This window comes from Pleurodeles waltl, chromosome 10 (genome assembly GCF_031143425.1).
Source record: "Pleurodeles waltl isolate 20211129_DDA chromosome 10, aPleWal1.hap1.20221129, whole genome shotgun sequence".
Classification (NCBI taxonomy): domain Eukaryota; kingdom Metazoa; phylum Chordata; class Amphibia; order Caudata; family Salamandridae; genus Pleurodeles; species Pleurodeles waltl.
This window is the reverse complement of record NC_090449.1, coordinates 333341508-333356466: the sequence shown is the minus strand read 5'-3', so window position 1 is coordinate 333356466 and position 14959 is coordinate 333341508. Positions and strand designations below refer to the sequence as shown.

Here is a 14959-nt window from a genome sequence, read left to right as displayed (position 1 = left end):
ATGGGGGTGGGGGTGAGGGGGGGGTATGAGTTGGCATGCAGGTGGGGTGGGGGGGATGAAGTAGAGAAGATGAGACTTACCAGAGTCCATTCCTCCAGCTACTCCTGTGAGGCCCTCAGGATGCAGGATGTTCAAGACCTGCTCCTCCCATGTTGTAAATTCTGGGGGAGGAGGTGGGGGTCCGCTGCACCGCGATGTTGTGCCTGGATACCATGGAACGCACCTTCCCCCGTAGGTCGTTCCACCGCTTCCTGATGTCGTCCCGATTTCTTGGGTGCTGTCCCACAGCGTTGACCCTGTCCACTATTCTGCTCCATAGCTCCATCTTCCTGGCAATGGTGGTGTGCTGTACCTGTGTCCGAACAGCTGTGGCTCTGCTCGTACAATTTCCTCCACCATGACCCTGAGTTCATCATCAGAGAACCTGGGGTGTCTTTGCAGTGCCATGGGGTGGTGTGGGTGATGTGTAGGGTGGATTGTGTGGTGCTAAGTGTGGTGATGTGTATTGTTGTGTTGTGTGAAGTGCGTGCAAATATTGCTGGGTGACAGTGAATTGGGCGTCTGGGTGCTCGGATGTCTTTTCTCGGTGCGTGTTCACGAATCTCTAGGAGTGGAGGTTTGTGGGTGATGTGGGTGTGTGTTTTATATAGTATTGTGTGTGTGGGAGTGGTGTGTATGTGTATCAGGTGTGTGTATTTTGAATTGTCCAATGTGGTAGTTTTTTTGTACAAGTGTGTGTATTTTGAGCGCAGTGGTGTGTACCTCCAATGGATTACCGCGGTTGAAAGACCGCCGCGTGGATTCGTGTGTCGTGATAGTGTGGGCGTATTTCTGTTGGCGTGACGGTGGAGGTTTGGTCATCGGCAGTTTCTCGCTGGCCTTTGGTGTGGCGGACTTTTGTGGATGTCTGTATTTTGGCGGTTTGCCTGTTGTGGGTCAGAATGACCGTGGCGGTTTACCGTGGCCGCGGCGGTGTTATGGTGGTCTTCTGCACGGCGGTAAGCGCCTTTTACCGCCGAGTTTGGAATGACCCCCAATTTGTATGCAGCGCCTTTCTCTACACACCACAATTACAGAGAAGTAAAATCAATGTATATTGAGACCTTCTAATTCGACAAATCTGATCACCAAACGAAAACGAATAGACCCAGTAGAACCTTGAATACATTTGCAAGCAGAATATGACATCAGTACAACATTAATCAATCGACCAATTGATCCCACAATCATTATTGCATATTAAACAACTCATATCAGAAACAGAAAACCATTGCTCAAACATAAACTCCAACGTACATCACAAATACATACACCATACACAGATCAGTACACCCTGTTCATACTTACAATCCAAATCATTCAGGAACACACAGCTAACCACTTCTTGAGAGTCTCTGGAAAATTCTGGCAAAGTTCCAAAAAAAACCTTTGTCCCTAGGAGTGCGCATTAAATATTTGGAAATAACAGGAAATATTTCTGGAGACCCATACTAAAGAAAAGGTGCTATTATGCAACCAACCTCTGCAACCATTTTTATGGGAGCCGAACCCCAATATTTCACTGACCCCCAATACTTTAGATCACCCTGAAATTTCTCTCATGCAGGACGGCTCCTGCACCCTCAAGCAAGGAAATAAGACACCATCCTCCTTGACATCAGGCCTAATAATAATAGTAACTAGAGCCACTCAATAACTGAGGTCTAGATCAATAAAATATTAAAGAATTTTATTACAAAATCTCAACATAGGGAACACAGAGATATGCAGTATTTGCCAAGAAGCTCAGGTATGGAGTACAATGCCATAATTGAGAATTATTATAAGTCGCAATAAATAGCAAAAATCATAAAAGCCTCTGGCTCACCCCAAAAATCCAGAGTTTCTATAGACCTTTTATGCATGAGCAAAAACTGGAAATTCACCATGGCATGACTAGTGATAACACATATTCATCATCATCATCATAAATACTTTATTTCGATCATTACGATCATAATAGAACGTTTTAAAAACATCCTAAGTAGATATATACAACTAAAAAGAGGATAGCTTGGACATGATGGGCATAGCAAAGCCATAGAAAACATAATAATTAAAATACATTAGTCCTCTGAAGTATAAACAAATTCCAGTATATAGTATATTGTTGTATAAAATTAAACACTATCCTAGATAGATCATTTGAATGATGGTCCAATACACACAACCCAAGAGATTTTCATAATTAAAAGGTCCATGGAACTATGTCAATTGCTGTAAATTTGCATGTTGCTTCATTTGCCACACTGCCAGGAGAAAACAGAAAACGGCAAAGTTTAAATTGCGACTAACATCAGTTTTCAATATTTGAACGGCAATTTGACATTCTCTTACACCCAATGGCCAGCACACGGGGAGAATCCATATTTTCCTACACCTAGCATAGGCCGGGCAAAAAAAATAAGATATGTTCTTTTGTCTCCTTATCTGTGCCACACAAGGCACAAGAGAATGAAATTGGTGCCAGTAAAAATGTCAATTGGTAACGTGCTGTACCTGAACTGCATGTATAGTTTCCTTGCCAGGGGAGGTTCTATTTCATCCAAAAATTGTTACTGCCAAAAAAACATCCTTGATCTGAAAAAGGAATATGACAGCACACCACTTGAAGAGTGTGCAGAGAGTTGACCCATTAAAAATTCCCAGTACCTTCTTTCCAATAGCGCCTTCCCTATACGTGATGGAGACTCAGAGGTCAACCATAGGTCACTGCAGCCTATATTAAATAGAGAATCCCTAACATATTTCAACCAGGGTAGAGATTTAGAGCCAGGAAGACTTAATACATCTCTAACGGCTTCCTGATAGGAAAGTAACTCAGGAATTGCCCAGAGTCTTTGACAAAAAGGTAAAGGCCTAATCCTCACTCCCTCTTCAATAGGCTTAACACCCAGATCAAGCCCAAGTGGTAATAGAAGGGTACTGACTGGAAGACCCACTAGCTGGCGCAAAAAGCAATTCTCAGCAATAACAAGTTTATTTACATCCTGATGCCTCCATAATTCAGCCCTGTAAAGGGCGGTCCCCAAAGCCTGTGATCTATAAATTTGTATAGGGGATCTAGGGGGTGGAAAGAAGAGGCTTGGTGAGCTCCAGGAATTGCCCCCACACACTGCATCATTTTCAACCTTCTCTTTTCTATTTGAGCCTTGCATTCTAGGTTCTCTGTCAAGGTTAAGCCCAGATAGTCAAACACACTGACCCGTTCTAAGGGGATCCTGCAAGCTGTGGGCTCGGCCTAGATGTCTGATTTCGGTTTATTATCATATATTTGCTCTTCTCTGCATTAATTTCTAATCCCCTCTATGCACAAAACTCTCAAAATAAACTAAAATGTTTTGCAGTCCCATGGGTGATTTAGATATTAGAAGGGTGTCATCTGCGAACAACAACGCAGGAATTTCAAGATTGGCCAGCATCGGAGCATCCCATTGCAAAGATTTAAATGATCAACAAGCCCGTTAACATATAGGGAAAAAAGTGTAGGAACCAGAACACAGTCCAGCCTACGTTCACGGTCCATCGAAAATGGGTCAGTCAGCTCTTCTAACGAGCCGTAATGCACTTGGGCATAATTGTTACTATGCAGCCTGAAAATAACAGCCACCAAGTCTAGAGGAACTTCCATTTCCCCTAGGATCTGCCATAGCTTGGAGTGTGGAACCAAGACGAATGCGGAGCATAAATCTACAAAGGCAATATACAATCAGCCACCCTCCAAGATCAATGTTTTCCAATAAATCAACAAGAGTCTAAAGACCTGGTTCACTGTGCTAACACTCTCTCAGAACCCCGCTTGTAAATCAGTCAAAATATCATTACTTGCTTGCAAGGATCAAGTAGAATTGAACTAAATAACTTTTGTAAACAGTCAATTAGATTGTTAGGCCTATAGTTCCGAGGGTCAATCCGGGGGCCTTTCTTATAGATGGGAATAATTTCAGCTGCTGTCCAGGAGGGGGAGTGGGTACACCTGCAAAAAAGCTATTAAATACTACCAGGAAATATGGGGCACAAACATCCGGCTTACTTAGATATAAATCTCCTGGGACTTTATCCAGCCCTGGTGCTTTATTGTGTCTTATTTTAGCAATAGTGTCTCTAACTTCATCCTTATTGATAGGGGAGTCAACAATATTCTCACATTCACCAAACTCACCACTCTTCAAACTTACTTCCTATCATTTGGGCTTTTGTGGGGGAACAATACCCTTCCATATAGTGAGGAAAAATGCTCTACCAAATCTGTTGCCAGTACGTTAGTTCCCAGTTGAGAGACACCATCCCCACTTCCAGTCATAACCAGATTCCAAAACCCGCGAGAATCCCCTGCACTAGTGGCTAAAAGGATCCTCCCACCTTGCTGTATACCATTCTTTTTTGCAACTAAAATAGATTTTTTGTAGTTGGCTCTCCGAACTTGGATTTCACCCGGATTCTGTGTTTTTATTGCAGTAATTACGGCAGTCCTATCATCCCTTCATGCTCTATTATACCATGATGCAGGAGCCCTCCTTACCAAAGATCCACGAACGGCCAAAAAGAAAATATCCTTCAATCCTTTAAATAAATGATAGTGAATAGAGCTAATCCATTCCCTGATGATGCTCCAGTCATGGCCCCCCTCTCCTCTCTGGAGGGCACCAAGGCTTGAAATGACCTTACCATAAATACCTGCCATTATCTTCGGTGAACCTAGCACAGTAGGCCATTTTACTCTGCGCTTATTGCTAGATCAGCACAGAGCAGCTGCTGTAGAATCTCTCACACTACCTTTCCGCCCCAGAATCCAAAGGTCCACCTCAAGGCTGAGAGCGTTGTGATCACTATCCTGATGAAGGATCACTGCCATGTCAACCACTGATGACCAGACCCTGACATCCACTAAAATATAAACAATTAGGCCGGTACCGGCAACCTGATTAAAAGTACGGTTATTTTCTTTATCCGTCATTGTTCGCCATTGCATGCACATAACCCTTGCTTCATTGTAAAGGCATTAATTTGCAGGGCTAATTCGGACCATTCCTTAATTCACACCAAGGTCTGGAGTATATGGACCAGACATTGTCAATTTCAAAAGTATGATCTGCCACTTTGTTATCTAAGGGTTCGTACTGGCAATTAAAATCCCTACCCACAAACTTCAGCACATCCCCAGGTGCATTTGACATACCTGGAGAGGATCCTGGGGCTTGCAGTCCTGCCCCCAGCTATGGCCAAATAGCGTCTTGATTAAGCAAATGAGAATAATGATTTGAAGAACATGTTCCAGCTTTATTAGGAGATCCAGAGGTACCAGAGCTGCTAAAGCCGTTTTGGAAAGCCCCATTTTATGTAATGGTAAGAGCTGCTACATTGTGTGGTAAAATATCAGTGTATTGTTATTGTGGTCATAATTCTCAGTTGTATCTGCGAATGCTCTCAATTGAGTTACATCTTCTGATGCAATCATATTTTGTACAACAGTGACGGATTTAGGGGCATATTCCTGGAACTGCCATTTCCCAGTTAATGCAACAAAGAAAGGTATGATCTGGCTCAAGGTATGAGCCAATAAAGCTGTTGCCAACATAAGCAGTAATTATGGGAGGGAACATCAAGATCAGAGTCCAATCATAAAAATTGGAAGGTCACATTAGACTTCATTCAGAGTCATCATGCACTTTGAAATGTTTCAACACGGTGTCCCACATCATAGCTATAGGATGTTTGCGTATCTCATGATTTTCCTCCCTTCACAGTGCCGTGCTTTCGGCCAACCCCCACTGAAAAATATCTTCTCACCAGCTCAGTATGGGAGGAGGAGAGGAAGACTTCCACCAATGTGTTATTTGGTAACTGGTGAGTAGAAGTGCCAAGCCCACAAATCGAAACCCGGCTGTGAATGTTTCGGGTATGGGATTGCGAGAAGGGTCAGAAAATGGAGGGACGCAATAGTATGATTATAGAATGATTTATTAAAGTAAAAAATATGGTAATAATAGTCTCTTATACTGTTGTCTTTGGTGGGCTTCTAGTCTTTTCTTCTCTTTTTGCCTTCTTTGTGGGACTTCACGTTTTCCTCTTGATCTTCTTTCTTTTCCCCAGGGTCAACTCAGGAGGAGCATGCAAAGAAAAGAAGAACACAGGCAGCTGGTAAATGTAACCTTCCTTATTCTCTGTCCTTTCCTTCACTAGTTCCTTCTTCTTTTTTCATTCTGTCGCTTTTCTGGGTGGGACTTCCCTCGTTCTCGCTCTTTGTCTCTTCTCTGCTGTTGATCTCTCCTTATTGTTTCTTGCTGCCACCCTCTGCCCTTCCTCTACTTCCAATTGGATTTCGTTTCTTCCCTTTCCTTTCTCTCCATCTCTCTCTTTTCTTCTCTGGTTACAGTTGTCTTTCACTGGCTTTTGCTGAATTTTCTATCTCTTGATCTATTTTACTTTATCTGAATAAAATATATTGGTACGACTATAGTCTCTTGTGTTCTTTCTGTTCCTGTTGCTGTTTAACTATATGCTTTTCTGAACCAATGATTACTTCAAGGCCTCAGTTTTATTTTAGTTTGAAAAAGAAATAATCAATAGGCTTCCTGCAGCTGATACCGGGATCCGGTCCTTTGTTATGTGGGTAAAAAGGGGTTTGCTGTAAAAATAAAGAATACTGCACTGGAGCTACTAAAGAAAAGAAAACAATAATCCCAGAACCACTAAACCCCAACAAACATAGGCCCTCATTACAACCCTGGCGGTCCATGACCACCAGGGCTGTTTTGGAGGAAGCACCGCCAACAGGCTGGAGGTGCTTCACTAGGCATTACGACTGCGGCGGAAGCATGCAGCGCAGCCCAGGGGATTAAGAGTGCCCTACCGCCAGCCTTTTCCTGGTGGTTTGAACCTCCAGGAAAATGCTGGTGGTACAGGGCCCGTGCAGCTTTTCACAGTCTGCTATGATGACAGTGAAAAGCGCGACGGGTGCAACTGCACCCATAGCACAGCCGCAACACCGCCGGCTCCATTTGGAGCCGGCTCCTGTGTTGCAGCCGAGATCCCCGCCAGGCCCAGCGGGGATCTCCTAATGACCGCGGCGGGAGTGCGGCTGCATTGGTGGCCGCCCGGCGGTCTGATCTTGGCGGGCGGCTCCAGCCGCCCAATAAAGTCGTAATGAGGGCCATAATCTCCAGCAAAACAACCCGTTCTCGTCTTCCCACCTCCCCTCCTGTCCCGTTCCTGGCTAGGCCACACTCTCCAGAGCGTGGCCGGTTTCAGCACATTGCGTCCTCCTGGTTCCCTACTCTAAGGCACAGAAGTCGCCTGGGGTCATCCTCCTAGGCAATGCCGTTGCCGGGTTCCCAGAAGCGTCCTCGTCCAGTGGTTGCCGTCTCTCCTGTGTGGTGAGGGCCCTTAAAAAGCCCCGTTGATTCATCTCTGTCCGTCCCGTCGGGAGATGCACATAGCACTTCCGGGTCGGGGAAGCCGTCACCGAAAGTCCCCCCTGGGGCCTGCCTGACCCAAGACAGTAGCCCTGGGGCACCTAGGGGCATCTTCCGCTGAGGACGCCCCGTCACAGGGATATAGCCCAAATATGCAGTGTTTCATCATGTTCCAGTGTGCTGTTTCTGTAAGAGTGTGAATTGAATCTTGGAACCCTGCCCAATAGGACAACAGAGTGAGGCAGGCCCATAACATATGCTGAAGATCAGTACCAAAGCATGTGTAGTGGGTTCTGTCCTCAAAGGCGCCCAGTGCCATAGTACATAATGTAAAATATTGCCATGGGTAAGGGACAGGGATCCAGGAATGAAATGTAATTGTATAAAGTCATGATGCAAGAGTAATGTCCCATCTTCAAAAAGATCACCAATGGTGGAGACACCAACTGATTTCCAGGGCAATAACGGGGGTGGACAGACCACATAGTGGAATGCTCTGGGCATAAGAAGTTATAGAGTGTGTAATGCAAAGTGCAGTTTACCAATATAGAACAACATCATTCAGGAGGGAGTCTGTGGGGATGGTGCTTCTTTCCAGGTGAAAGTAAGGTATATAAGCTCCCATTGCGTAGCTTATTTGGTGTGTAACCTATTTCTTGCAAGTGTAAACCCGCCAGCCAATATGATAGACACTGCAATTCAGCTGCAAGGCAATACAATCGAAAATTGGGAGCGCCCAATCTATCATGTTCTGTTGGTAGCTGTAGTTTGCGGAGCGCAATGCGGTGACAGCCTGACCCCCATATGAGGTCAATCAAGAGAGAACCCAAGGTCTTAAAAATGGGTTGTGGAATGACAATTGATAAATTCACAAAATAATATAATAATTTAGGGAGCATCACCATTTTTGCATGGGCTAAACAGCCTGTCACTGATAGAGGTAAAGTAATCCAGAATTTCACCTAGGTTCCCTTCAAGCAGATCCGCATGGAATCTGTAGACCTGAATGCCCAAGTATCTGAACGTATTTCGGGCTACCGGAATAGTCTGTGTACCTAGGAAAATTGCATCCTGTAGCATAGTGTCATGAAAGGAGAAGGCGTGTGATTTGGCATGATTAACTCATAGGCCAGATAGGTCCTCAAATGTTTGAAGCCTTTGAGAAAGATGAGTGAGGTCCATTCCCAGGTTGAGTATGTAAATGATCATATTATCTGCATATAGGGATACCACATGTGACTGGATCCCACAAGGGATGCTGTACTGTATAGTGTCTTGTTGTAGTTTCTGTGAAAGGAGCTCCATCACCAGGACAAACAGTGAAGGCGATAAGGGACATCCCTGACCAGTGCCTCAGGATATCAGTTACTGTGTAGAAATATGTGCACCCGTTTAAGCCTGGGAAGTTGGACTTGCATTGAGCACCTCAACCCAAGCAATAAAAACACCAGGGATATCAAACCCCTGCAACACTGAGAACAAGTAGTTTCACTCAAAGGAATCAAATGGCTGTTGTAGGTCTAGTGACAGGCAGCCTGCTTTAGGGATAGGTGTATGTGCCATCTCCATTACTTGGTTCAGGCGCCTAATATTCCACAAAGTGCTCCTGCGTGGAACAAAATCAGCACTGGTCTATGTTTATTAAAACTGGGAGCAAGGGGAGCAACCTTTAGGCTGTAACCTTACTTAGAATTTTGTATTCCGAGGTTAAAAGAGATAGCGGTCTATAAGAGGAGAGATCTTCTAGTGTTTGTCCGGATTTTAGTAGGGAGTTGACCAGTGCTTAACGGGCCGTAGAAGGTAAGGGGTCCACCCTAGAGAGGCCTTGTAACGTTTCTCCAATTGGGGAACCAGTCATGTTGCATAAGTGTAATATAATTAGATGGGTAGACCATCTATACTCGGTGGCTTGTTGTGACCCACCCCCTTAATTGCATTGTCTAATTCTTCAGATGTTATGGGTGCCACTAATGAATCGGGTGATGCCTCTGGGATGTTGGGGAGTCTCAATTCACTGAGAAAACTATCCCTCACTCCTGGGGGTGGTATGGGATTGGCCTTGTATAGTGTCTCATAATAAGATCAAAATGCATCATTAATTTCCAGCTGTGTAGTGCAATTTGTCCACGTGGGTGAAGTGACAGATAATATTGGTGTAGGGGATATTAGTGGCCTGATCCTGTGAGCTAGATGTGTGCCGGCCTTGTCTCCTTGTGATTGTGAATTTTGTAAATATGTTGTATAATTGGTAAGCCTCAATCGTTCTAGGGTCCCTGCATGCTGTATTCTAATGGGTTATTATTATACTGCTGGCAGGTATCGCAAGAACCCAAATGATTAGTGCAAGAATAGGATATTTAAATTTTAGATCTATAATGTTTTTAGAATAAGTAAAGAGTCTTATGCCAATTATGGCTAATAATCAAGTTTTATGATATTGCAGGGCATATTGGATTCACCTAGGGCCACGTAAAATCAAAAACTCAAGTATAGTTTTTCTTTTTTACAATGTTTTATTTAATGTGATTTTATTGCGTGTGATGGATTGATATTTATTGTGTATTATTGTTATGGCCGGATAGGCTGACAACAATTAAATAAATAAATGGTAAATGGTAAATGGATGGATGGAGGAAAGACCTGAAGGATGAAGTGAGGGATGGACAAAGGAGAAATGAAGATGCCACTTCAAGAGGGGATAGGGTTCATTCACCTTGCTCACATGCTAACATTTGGGGTATGGATCAAAGGGGGTTGGGTATTTAAATTTTCTGGCTACCACCTTGGGGCTTTGCATTAAAAAATATGAGTGTCAGGACTCCTGGCAGAGTCTGTTGGAACTCCGGGTGGAGCACCCCTCAAAGTCACTGAATATCTCCCTATGGATGTAGTGTGTCAAAGAAGAGGAGCAGATAAAGGCATACACCTGGATAGTGAAAGCAGAGTAACTTTAGCATGAACAAATAGAGAACGAACCAATAATGGACAACACACTGGTTACCACTAAGGTTGTACACCAGTAAGGCTCAGAACGTCCTACAGTAACAGGAAATGTCAATGCCTCTGTGCAAATTACTCTGAAAGATAATCATCCCGCAAGCTCCATTTGAGGGAGGCAACAGAAGTGATTCAGTCTCTGAACCCTTAGGGCACAAACAAGGAAGTATTCTAATATCTGTTGGTGCTGGTAAGCGGAAGGGGTCATGTACTGCCTCCTGTTCAAGGATACCCAATTTTTCCTCTGTGTTTTACTTCGAGGATTACAGTGCCCCTGATTCCCGTTGTGGATTCAATGGAAATGCCCCTGATGACTACCTTAAATGTCTCCCACTCCACAAGTGGTGTGGAGGCTGAGCCCTCATTTTCAGCAAAATAAGTGTCAAGTGTGGTGCCTAGAATGTCTCTGAATACTGCATCTTCGAAGAGTACAGGTTGAAAGCGTCATGAGAGTATTGGCGATGGGACTCTACCCCATGTGAAGACCATCTCACGTTTATTATGGCTGAGAAGGTCTTCTCTAAATAATTGCTTTAGAAAACAGACTTCCAAATGTGTAGGGCAAAGAATGAGATCCAAACAGGCATGTAGGCCGTGAGATAGGGAAAAAAAGGAGTTCTCCCTCATGCCCTCATTATGATCCCTTCATATGTCGACCAGGGGCCAGTGTGTTGTCCAGCTCAAGAGGGGAATAACTCCATCCAGTAATCTCTGAACAAATACATATCACCCTAGGGTATCGATTTTGGTGGCCTGTGCTTCAAAGGAACACCGGTTTTTAACAAAATAGCAACATTGCAAGCAAAACCTGAATAAGTTGTGGCAAATAGCTGCCCTCTCCATTTAGTGTGCAGTTTAATGACTTCAGGAGTGGAGAGCTGCGTTTCCTGTAAGTATACTATGTTTGCTCTCTGGCAAAGGATCTGAGCCAGGACCCTATGCCTTTTATGAAGGGACCCCAAACCCCTGCCATTGTAGGTCAGCATTTGATAATGTTATTGGAACAGTCAGCATAGTACTATTTTAGCAGCAAATGTAGCAGTGGGAACATATTCTTCCTTACAAGAAATACAGGAGACATTTGGACTTATCTGGTGTGGGTTATAACTCTTCCCCAATTCAAGGTCCAACAAGAAACATTTTCTTGACCAAACTATATAAAAATTCAACAAACAAGGCATGACAATAAAAAACACACTGTACAATTGCTTAATGGGGTAAACAAGCATGAAACCAGGAAGGTTTCCCCAAAACACGGACCGCTAGGTACTCGTGCCCTATTTCAGCACCCAGGAAGCCCATATTTATATCATGATAATGAGATATCAAGGATTCTTAACATTTACTCCATGCATCGTGGATATTATAGGATGCCTACCTGACCCAAAGATCTGACATGGTGTGGTAAGTGCGATGTCTTGGGGGTAAGGAGAAGACTAGGAAAGTCAGGGACGCAGTGAGTAGGGAAAAGGCTGTAGGAAAGGAGGAGCAAAATTCCACTAGGAGGGTGGGTGAGAGGGGAAGGATGAATTAAAATTGATCTGGATCAGATATGAACTATGACAGTAAGAAACACAGGGCGGCATCACCCTTCATGAGCGTTAAATCAGATTGTAAGCTGTTTACGGAGTGACAGTAGGAAAAAGTGCAACACTGGTATTGGAGGCTCACTAAAAGTTGCATTTCTGAAACAGTAATATGAAATCCAACCTCACCAATAAGCAGGATTTTCCATTACCATTCTGGGCATACTAATTCTGGCCTGGTTACCCCTTTCAGATCAGAATATACCAATAATAAAGTATATGAGGGCAGGCCTGATGCTAGTCTATGAAAGGAGCAGGTTTCACAGTAGGAGAAAACGAATTTAGGCGTTTTTCATTATAAGGGCATGTAAAACGCACATGTACATGTCCTGACTTTTATCTCCATTGCACCCTGCCGTATGGATTACCTAGTGCCTACCTTAGGGGGATAACTTATTTGTAGGAAAATGGGAGTTTAAGGCTTGGCAAGTACTTTTAAATGCCAAGTCGAAGCGGCCATGAAACTGCACACACAGGCCTTGCAATGGCAGGCCTGAGACATGGTTAAGGAGCTGCAGGCCGACTAGTAGCATTTAATGTACAGGCCCTGGGCACATATAGTGCACTTTACTTGGGACTTATAAGTAAATCAAATATGCCAATTGGGGAGGGACCAATGTTACCATGTTTAAGAGAGAGAATATATGCACTTTAGCACTGGTTAGCAGTGGTAAAGTGTGCAGAGTCCTAAAACCAGCACAAACAGTGTCAGAAAAGAGCCACCCTAAGGCTGTCAGGTCTAACAGAGATCAATTAGAAAACAGAATCAACTTGCTTTTCTTAGAGGGAAGGGTGGTAGGTTAGCGTGCACCGAAAGAGGACAAATGGATTACACATCAAATGCCAATACTATAAAAGTAGCAAGGGGCAAAACATACCTCTCACTTTCCATCCAGTTTTAGTTCTACGCTCTGATGAATATACAACTGTACTCCTTCCTTTCTTGATCAGACACTGCTCATTGTCTACAGTCTAACAGACCATGGTACTGCTTTTAGGCAAACGCCATCCAGAATATAAAAAAACTTCCGGCCATCTCCAAGTTTACCTCTTTATAAAATTGTGTGATGTAGAGGTACATATATCTAATATGCTAGTTTGGTGGTTGGAATGTCGTCACATTTGGGGTGACTTTCATCTCTTTCCCTGTGATCCAAAACTACACCTTGATATCAACATTTTGTTGATTCAGAGCTGGGTTTTTGCTATATCAACACTTTTACATATACACATACATACAAGGATTCATATATAGATGGGGGGTGAGGTAAAACAGTTGTTAATGGCATACGAGCATTGTTCTCCTCCCCTAATATTCTGCTAAAGGAGGATTTAAAGTCACAGATAACATTAAAATATCTTTTGCATTTTTGAATAGCTTTTCAGATATTTCCTATAGTAAACGGTCTTTTACCTGGCTCTTTTGAACAAGATCTTGAATTGAAACCCTGGGCTTTCGCCCTATGTTCAGCATTCTCTTCCTCCTGAGTTTGGTTTCCACTATAGATACATACATGCATATGCACATCCCGACATACCCGCACACATACATTCACACACAAACACTCACACACACATATAGATATATATATATATACATATATATATTATGATGTAGTTTAAATTGTAGCAGAGTCTCATGTCACAAAAGTAATCAAAATGTGGCAGTTTATGTCTTATGTTAATTAAGGTATTAATAGACAAATGAGGAAGTTGCACTGACACGCAATATAAATGTGCATGTGTTTGTATTGCAGAGTTCGACTTGGTATTTGAATTCAATTATATATTAGAGGGATAAAGCTGACAATATCATGTAATTTTGACTCTAGATTAACGGTGCACTTGGAAACAATATTGAATTTCTAATAATGAATTAATTACAAATAAGTGCAAAAATTAGAGAAATGCACTTCTCTGTTATACTTTTGCATTAACAAAGCTTTGTATTTAAAATAAAATGTCTTATTCATATTAATGAAGTATTATTAACGTTGAATTCATAAGTGTGCACATTGGTTGTCTTTTAATAAAAATTATTAATTGAATATATGCTATAATTCTCTTGCATTACCATGAGCGAGGCCTGTTGAAGTCTGTATTTCATAAATCTGCAAGAAATGCTGATTTAATTTTATAATGTGAGTTTTTCATAGTTTATTATTGTTTTTTGGTAAGAGGTTTGCAGCTGCTGCTGCTGGCAAGGGGGCGATGCTCCTCCGCCCAAATTGAGGAGCCGTCCCTGGTGGAGTCACCGGGATAGAAGATGTTCTCCTGGAAGACTTGGGAAAGAAAGAGTATGTTTCAACTTGGAGTCGTGTGATTGATTATTATTGGATGATGCCCCTTCAGTGTGACATGGACTGATACCTTTAGAAAATCAGATTGCTTTATAAGTTTTGATATGTAAATGTTCAGTTAGACTTTGGTCAGATGCTAGCAGATGCTGCCCAGATGCTTGCAGACGCCTTGCTGATCTCAGATGCTTTGCTGAAGAGTCCCTGTATGCTGAGTCCCTTGGAGAGGTATCATCTCCTCTGCTTTGCCCCTTGACATGTCCCTTTGAAATTTAGAAACCTTTCTATATCCTTCAGAAGATTCTTGATCGCGCTTATACTATGTTGATGCTTTCCTTTTTTACCTATCTTTTGCCCACGTTAGTTAGTAGCTTACAGCCCAAGATTATCTTTTTCCAAAATATTTTTGCCCTTTTTGTATTTTGTCTCCATGTGTTTCGCCCCACACATGGATGGTTAGTTGTGGGGTTTCTCACTGCCCAGTCTAAAATGATGACTGTGCTAAATTGAATTGACAGATGATTGCTGACACTGAGTGAAGCTTAATTTCTATATCTCAGATATTTCTTTTAATATATGTTGGTTCTTCTTGAATGCTTTGTGTTGTTAATCTTAGTTTGTCTGA

At 42.8% G+C, this 14959-nt stretch overlaps 1 long non-coding RNA gene across 1 annotated transcript in view; it reads left to right on the top strand.

Annotated features, from left to right (window-relative positions):
* The window catches only part of LOC138261517 (uncharacterized), a 61293-nt gene that overhangs the window by 24210 nt on the left and 22124 nt on the right, over nucleotides 1-14959 (top strand). The window contains exon 2 of the long non-coding RNA XR_011199108.1: nucleotides 6133-6180. This is a non-coding gene — a long non-coding RNA (uncharacterized lncRNA). The remainder of the gene's footprint in view (nucleotides 1-6132; nucleotides 6181-14959) is intronic.